This window comes from Artemia franciscana, chromosome 2, assembly GCF_032884065.1.
Source record: "Artemia franciscana chromosome 2, ASM3288406v1, whole genome shotgun sequence".
Lineage (NCBI taxonomy): Eukaryota > Metazoa > Arthropoda > Branchiopoda > Anostraca > Artemiidae > Artemia > Artemia franciscana.
In genome coordinates, this window is record NC_088864.1 from 66,795,683 (window position 1) to 66,802,325 (window position 6,643).

At 35.7% G+C, this 6,643-nt stretch overlaps 1 protein-coding gene across 2 annotated transcripts in view; it reads left to right on the forward strand.

Moving 5' to 3' along the window:
• The window catches only part of LOC136043986 (uncharacterized), a 36,770-nt gene that overhangs the window by 160 nt on the left and 29,967 nt on the right, over positions 1–6,643 (forward strand). The gene's annotated exons all lie outside the window — the stretch shown is intronic.

The window sequence follows — 6,643 nt, forward strand, 5'->3', positions numbered from 1 at the left end:
ATTTGTTTATATGGTTCTGCAGGAGATTTAAGGGCCATATTTTGTGCTGCTTTTCAACATATTTATCTGCTTTTTCGTTATTCATCACCCCCTCATGGGCTGGACACCACAAAAATTGTATCAATATTCCTTTCTCAACAATTTTAAAAATAGAACTATAACACTTATAGACCTGATCATTTGGTTTATTTGGAAAATTCTTTAGGGACTGGAGGGCTGATTCTGAGTCAATACATATGAGGAACTTATTTTGGTTTTTATTACTTTTGCTAATTTTGGTAAAATTCTAGTTTAGTGACTTTTGACTATCTTGGAAAGGGGTTAGGTTAGGAAAATGAAACTTTCAGGGATGGGTCTAAAGTCTAAAGTATGTCATGGGAAGGTATTTTGAAGTACCTAGGCTACCTCCACTCCCTTTCCCTCTAGAGAGTTCTGACCTTTAAAAATAGGGGTAAAATTCTGGTTTATTGACTTTTGGCTATCTTGGAAAGGGGTTAGGTAAGGAAAATGAAACTGTCATGGATGTGTCTAAAGGCTAAAGTATGTCACAGGAAGGTATTTTGAAGTACCTACCTCTACTCCCTCTCTCTCTAGAGGGTCCTGACCTTTGATGACCTTTAAAATATATGTGTTATGAAAGTGAAACCTTACAAAACAAATCTTCTACTTGAATGAAGTACAACAAAATTGTTTTCAGCTTCACAACTTTGCTCAATCCTAATTTATAAGGTTTTAAAGATATGCAAATACTTTTCCTAAATTTTGAAAAAAAAATATTGATATGGCTCAGAATTCAGTCAGTGTTCCAATTACCTGAATAATTGTTTAGGGTCATGAAACTATTGTTAATAGATGCATTTTGACTTTTGCAACATCTTTTCTCTCTTGCAAAACTACCACAAACTCACCATTATGGAGCTATTCCAGCCCAATTATCCTGTATTTACATATATAGAATTGTAATCATTTTGGTTTTTGTTGATTAGATATTTGAAATCATGAATCTGTAATAGTTTAAAAACAAATTTGGGCTATATATTTGCACATCAGGGGGGTGGGGTAAAGCCTAGCATATATTAAATATGTAAACTAACCATTGCTGTATTTAATATATGCTATGCTTTACCCCCCCCCCCCCCTAATATGCAAATATATAATAACTCCATAACAGTGAGTTTGCAGTAATTTTGCAAGAGAGAAAAGATGTTCAAAAAGTCAAAATGCATCTATTAAAAATAGTTTCATGGCCCTAAACAATTGTTTAGGTGATAGGAACATAAACCCAGAATTCTACTCAAATAACAGGAATCGCATTTTGAGAACTAAAGGCAGAGAAAAAGCAACTGGTAACTGAAAATTAAGGTAAAATGTTGTTTTGTCAAAATTTCAGCAGGTATAGACCTGTCATGTAGGCAAATTTCTAGGGCCCTTTAGAGGGAGAAGGAGTAGAGGTGGGTACTTTAAAATATGTTCCTGGGATATACTTTAGCCTTTAGACTCATCCCCAAAAGCTTCATTTTCCTAACCTAACCCCTCTCCAAGACAGCCAAAAGTCACTAAACTAGAATTTACCCTAATTTTTTTTTCTATACCCATTCTAGTGCACTTTGAATTGATTTTATTTCTGCCTCAAAAGTAGTTGATTTTTTACTTAGTGACTTTGTTACTTAGTGACATGGAACCACTGCTGAACAACCCATTCTTAAACCATTTAGGCTATTTTTTACCCATCTGTATATATTTTCAAATATTCTTTATACTTGCTATTCAATACTGAGAAGAATTCACATTTCATTTATAGGTGGTTGTTTTCCATTTTTTCCATGTAATCAATCTAAATCCAATTCAAGGGGGCAATTTTTGGTGGTTTTTCATAATGTAGCTTTTAGGTAATAGGTACTTCTATACCTTCCTGAGTTAGTAATTCTTCAAATTTTTCAAAAAGAAGCAGATGTTTCCTTTTTCTATGATGATTTTTATTGCAGCCAGTCTAGGTTTACTTATCAGTTTCTTAACTGGGTGATTAAGATCTGTTTTCCATAGATGATTCATGTAAATTATGAGCATTTTTTCCCATCTTGTGTTGAGTTTCTTCACTCCAGACTTGTCCCTGAGAAAAGGAATTAGGGTACTCTGGTGAGCTCTAAATGCCAATCTTAGAGCCATAATCTGTATTGTATCAAGTTTTCTGAGAGTAGATTCTGGGCCAATGCTGTATATCAAACTCCCATAATTAATTTTATGTCTTATGTATTTGATTTAAAATTGTCTTGCTGTAACTGTGTTGACACTATGCTTCCCACACAAGAGTATCTTCATCAAGTTCAGTTGCTTTGCACAGGATTCTTTTAGATATCTGACATGTTGGCTAAATTGAAGTTTATCATGAATGTGTATTCCAAGGACTTCATGACTAGCTTTAGAAGGTTCAAAATCACAAATGTATTCCTAGGGACTATAACTCTATTTAGTCTAATGTTTCTCAACTTCTATGTAAATGATGCACCCAATTTCTCTTGAATCTTCTCACTCTTTGTGCTGACAACTCAAAACTTATTGGTAATGCAGCTACACCCTCTGACCTGCCATCTGTTTAAAAAGACCTTGACATTCTTGGGACTTGGGCTGATACATGGCTGATGGCTCCTCTCTTTGAATGGTGATAAATGCCACGTAATCCACTTTGGTAATCACAATACACATTGTCAGTATCACCTCCAAGGTAACCCCCTTTTAGTAGTCTCTGAAGAAAGAGACCTTGGAGTTACTGTTGATTTTCAGCTTATGTTCAGCACCCATGCAAAATCTGTATAGTTGTCTTCCCTCTAATCTCTTGGAATGATCAAAAGAACTATCTCTAGCAGACACCCCAAGTGTGTTTATGAAGCTCTACAAGGCACTGCTTTGCCTGCACCTAGAGGTTGGTTTGTCCCTGGTGCAGGGGCAGATCTAGAGAAAAATCTGGGGGGGGGCACTGGACCAAGGGTGTCAATATGATTTGAGTGTAATGATACAGGGGGGGGGGTTTAGATAATGCTTTTACCAGACCAGTTTCTTGTGTGAATCTGGTTGGTGCTGATGTAAAATGACAAAGAAACCTTTTTAAAAGCCAATAATATTTTCCTACAGCAGTAAAATGCAAATTAACAACAGATGAGAGAAGATTCTTTGATGAATAAATTATTATGGCTTCATTGAGACTTTTTGGATGAGTAGACCAGACTATTTTTTTTTCTTTAGAGTTGGATAAAAAAATCAATTAAATGGGGAAAATAAAATTTATTATCATTGCCAAAGAATTTTTGACAACCTGGAATTTTGACTCTTTGACAACCAGGAGACACACTCTTTTATTTACTTAAATTGTAAGAGCGAAAGTAGTAATAGTAGCCAAGAAAGTTTCAAATTAAATCTCCCTGTTTTTCTTGATATATTGCTGAGGTTCTTGTTGGTACCCATACTTACAGTGCCTTTTGATATGGTCATTATCTATTTATTCCCCAGAATTTTGGGGTAATAATCAACAAAATGTGAGGGTAATATTGGGGTAGTCAATGACAAAAGGGAGGGAGACAAGGGCAATAAAAAAATTCAATAGTCTTCCAAGTTGTCTTGCAGGGATGATAGAGCTTGAGATAATTGATGCTTGTGAATCAGCCAGCCTATGTTGACCTTATCAATCTGGGTAGTTTCTAACTTCCACATTATGTTCAGATAACATAGATGACATTCTGCTAGGACTTTGTCCTAGGAAGATAGTATTCTACCCTGCATCTTACTATAGTCAGGCAGCTGAATAAGATAGGGCATGTGAATTAGCTCTGCCAAATCCCAAACAGCAAACTCAAATGTCCAAAACATTTCCCAAAACCCCCTTTATAATGTACCCCCCCCCCCCCCCCATGACCCATCCTTATCACAACCCTATCAGTAACTCCCAGAAATCATACCCTAAATCAATGGGCTCTTAAGAAAGAGAATAAAAAATCTGCCAAAAAAAGAAAAAGAGAAAACACAATCTGAAGATGAAGATCTAGAACGCAAGTTTAATTATATGATTAATTTTTTCTGAAAACAAGGTTTATCTTAAAATTATATGACAAAATGATTTGTAAACTGATCATGCAAGCAGTTTCATGTCTGAATCTCTAGCAGATCAAGAGCAAAATCTTGGGTAAGGGGGCCACTGGAACAAGGGCGCCAATGTGACTCAAGGTGGGCACCAAATTAAAAATTTTATTTAAAAAAGATTAAAAAAGAACAGAATAAGGGCTCCAGAAATATCTTGGGGGAAGGGTCACCCCTCTGATCTCATGGATCTGTTCCTGGCCTAAATTACTTTTAACTCTTTTATTCATCTAATTTCAACCAAATTTGCTATATTGTTAAAATGAATAGATAGACAGATTTGTCACACGAAAGCCTTATTGGGCCATTTGCTGTTTAATTAGTCGCAAAACTAAAATTAAGAATTTTTTTGAGTGGGGAGTAGAGAGGGGCAGTTCAAAAAAATTACTCCTTAACATAAATTAATGTTGTAAGTTGCCTTGCCACATCCCCATCGTTGAAACTTAGACACCATACCCTAAATCAAAAGGCTCCCAAGAAAGAGAATAAAACAAATCTGCCAAAAAAAAGAAAACACATTCTGAAGATGAAGATCTAGCAAGCAAGTTATTTGATTAATTTTTCATGAAAAAGAGGTTTATCTTAAAATTATATGACAAAATGATTCGTAAACTGATCTTGCAAGCAGTTTTATGTTGGAATCTCTAGCAGATCAAGAGCAAAATCTTGGGTAAGGGGGCTGATGAACCAAGGGCGCCAATGTGACTTGAGGTGGGCACCAAATTAAAAGGTTTATTTTAAAAAAAAAGATTAAAAAAGGGAGAGAAAAAAGAACGGAATAAGTGCGCCAGAAGTGTCTTATGAGGAGGGTCGCCCCCTCCAACCTCATGTACCTGTTCCTGGCCAAAATTGCTTTTAATTCTTTCATTCATCTAATCTCAACCAAATTAACTATATAGTTAAAATAAATAGACAGATAGATTTATTCACACGAAAGTCCTGTTGGACCACTCGCTATTTAATTAGTCACAAAAGTAAAATTAAGGATTTTTTGAGGGTGGAGGTTGTTTATTATTTGTCAAAACCTACCTTTCGATTTTTGGGTATTTTTGGATATTTTACCAAAATATCTGGAAACATCCTTTGATTTCCTTGCACATTCAGCCATCAGTCTTTGTCTTTTATCCATTCTGTGCTCGTGTCCAGATTTTTTATTTTTATCCATTTTGAACTTTTAGCTACAAAGCTAATTTTCAATATGTCATTGTGAATAGACAAATAGCTCTAACTGTGTTACCACGTTTATGAAACGTGTTGAAGATACCAGTTCTATCTCCAACAGGTGTTTTTATTTTCATGAAATAGAGGAAAGTTCCATGTTCGTAGAAATTTTTTTGCAGCAATCAAAGATTTTTATGCCAATTTCGCAGATATGAATACTGAACCAGCTGAAGAAAAATAATTTTGTTTGTTTAAGTTTCAACTTTGCTCTTTACATTCATAGGAAAGCTTTGCTTTTTGTTGTTAATTGGTAAATCATCTATAAATAATTGATCAAATTGACAAGTATACTTAAAAAAGGAGTAAAAAAGAAAAAAGAACGGAATGCGAATGAGGGTGCCAGAAAAATCTTGGGGGGCTAAAGCCCCCTGGATCCGCCCCTGCCCTGGTGTCACCCTATTTCAAGAAGGACAAGGAAATACTAGAAAGAATACAACAAAGAGCAGCCAAAATGATCAAAGGCCTCAAACAAATACCACGAAATACCAAATACTGAAGAGTGTATTTTTGGGGGGCTAAAGCCCCCTGGATACGCCCCTGCTCTGGTGTCACCCTATTTCAAGAAGGACAAGGAAATACTAGAAAGAATACAACAAAGAGCAGCCAAAATGATCAAAGGCCTCAAACAAATACCACGAAATACCAAATACCGAAGAGTATATTTTTGGGGGGCGAAATCTTGGGGGCTAAAGCCCCCTGGATCCGCCCCTGCCCTGGTGTCACCCTATTTCAAGAAGGACAAGGAAATACTAGAAAGAATACAACAAAGAGCAGCCAAAATGATCAAAGGCCCCAAACAAATACCACGAAATACCAAATACCATATGAAGAGTGTTTATGTCACTTGAAGCTTCCTAATTTCAAACACTACAGGAAATTTTTCTCACAATTTCATCTAATTTGATTAAATCATCAGTATAATCTAAGTCCAGGAGAGTTTTTCCTCCCCATTTGATTCTGTGGTGTCCCATTGCCTTTCCTCTGCTCCTTAAGACAAAGTCCATCAAAATAATCCATATAAAGGGGGATAGAACACAAACCTGCTTTACTCCTAACTTAATGCAAAACCACCTGCTAACCCCATTTCCTACCTTAGCTGCAGCAGTATTATTCTCATACATAGTACTAATCAATTTAATGTATTTGTCTGGTATGCATTATAAGGATAAGACCTTTGCTAAAGCTCTTCTATCAACAGAATCAAACATTTGCTCATAATATATAAAACATAGGACCTAAGGTGTTTGACAACTAAGGCACTTCTCAATTATTAACCTAAGAGTGAAAATTTGGT